The following is a 2,154-nucleotide window of genomic DNA, read 5'->3' on the forward strand; positions in this document are numbered from 1 at the left end:
ATATAAGCTTAGTCGACCGAGCGGAAAGCCCTTTGTCTTTAGAATACTTAAGTAGAGCTTAAGCATCTCCTATAGAATATACTCCTTAGAATCTATATATATTAGCAAATAATTTAAGATCTATTATGTGCGTTCGCTAGTACAAACGTACCCTACTTTGCGCAAGCTTCTATAAGACTATTAAAGTAGGCCTTATCGATTAGATACCTAACACTTAGCCTTCCCTCCTTCTCTGCCTAGTTATAGTAATAGCTTAGTACACTACCCCTTACGTGCGGTCTATTAGATTGTCTTCGTACGGGGTGCTTGTTCTATGTATATACGAACGAGGCTAGTTCTTTCCGCATAATAGGTGTATAGATATACTTTATAGTAATGCGGTTAGCCTTCTTTGCTTTATAAAACTACCCCTTCTTCTTTAATATTACAAAGAAGCCCTATAATATTAAGATTAATTAGCCTAACCCGTATAATTAGATTCGGATATAACGGGAGCGTTGCTAAAGCATATATAGATAATATACTCTATGTACTTATATACTATACCTTAAACCTTCCTCGTATAAGCTAGMCCTACTATGCCTCGATACGGACATTAGGAGTGCTTGTTCTAAACATAAAGTAGCGGCGAAAGCGTACTTTACGCCTACGAATAATCCTTACGTGTTAGTATTAAGCCTACGCTATAAGGAGTGTCTCTTTACCCTTATCTGTCCGAATAATACGAGGTACTCTCGTAAGCTTTTTACAAGCTTTCGCAAAGTTAGATAGTATAGATACTATTATACGGGTAGAGGGTCTAAGATAGGTATATAGAATAAACCGTGTGTCTACATTAATAGCAGCATAGATCTAAAAGCTATAGTCCTTAAGTTTATAATATGCATCTATACTCTAGACTGTATTAGGGCTAGGCGTAATATACTTCCTACGGCGACGTATAAACTTCGTAGCCCTATTATACGGGCTAGCGGGATAGACCTCGCGGGCTATCTCGTATAGTCGCTTCCTACGATGTAGTAGTATATTAGTAAACCCCTTTCTACCCTATAGATATATATCGTATAAATATACTAACCTACTAAGCGTAAGCCGCGTACGATCGGTTATACGGAAGTGTGTTTATAGCAATGTTGTTCTATATGCTCTAAGGTTCGAGCGATTAATCTCCTTCTTTATAATCTTTTTATATTCCTCTTAACGCTTAAGGAACTCTCCTTCTCTTAGTCGTTTCTTAATGCCTATACTCCGCCGAAGCCGTATAAAGGTATAGTACTTAATCGCAAATCCCTCCTCGTTTAATTTGTCTACGATATACGCATCTAGTAGAGCTTCGAGGTAGAAGAGTTCGGCTATTCGGATGCGAAGGAGGGGATTATTATAAAGACTATTCTTTAACGACTGTCGGGGTTCGCTACCGTTCTCTACGACGATTATACGAATAGTCCGTTCGGAGGCATATAGCTATTATAAATAGAGGAAGGTTTAAATGTCGGTAATACTCGCATTATTATTCTAGAGTTTAACGACTTTTAGATAAAGATTAGGGGGGATAGAAGGGGAGCGGCCTATTATATAGAATATGCGTATAATAGGGTAGAGGGTAGACGGGAAAGGAATTAGCGTAGTAAGAGGTTGTAAACCTTAGCGAAACCTTTGCTAAAAACTATAGGGTTAGGGTTAGGGTAGTATATTTCTTTAACATAGAGCGATAGTAATATAAATCGTAGGATATTTATAGGGACAAATTGTACGAACGTATAAAGCAAGGAGGAGTTATATTTTAGGTATAGAAGCAAGTAATTATAAAATAGAAAATATATTTTAAAAGTAGTTTTTAAGTGCTATAATTAAGGCCCTCGTAGAATGCTTTAATTAATACGTGTACTACCCCTCGCTCTCCTCCGCGGGGAAGCTAGAGGGCCCTACTACTAATATTAGTACTATAGCACCCTCTACTACCCCTAAACTATCTTAATTAGGACGATATCGTTCCTACTATATYRGTAAGTAGTCCGTRTAAAAGGTGTTGTTTTTTCTAACCTCTAAGAAGGAACCGTACGCGCGTATTATCGCTCCGCGCCGCCCTAGCGAACGGCTCGAATTACTACTCTATAACTAACTACGTAAGGCCTTCGATACGATAATATTTAG

The sequence above is a fragment of the Ramularia collo-cygni genome, assembly GCF_900074925.1.
Source record: "Ramularia collo-cygni strain URUG2 genome assembly, contig: RCC_scaffold11, whole genome shotgun sequence".
Classification (NCBI taxonomy): Eukaryota; Fungi; Ascomycota; class Dothideomycetes; order Mycosphaerellales; family Mycosphaerellaceae; genus Ramularia; species Ramularia collo-cygni.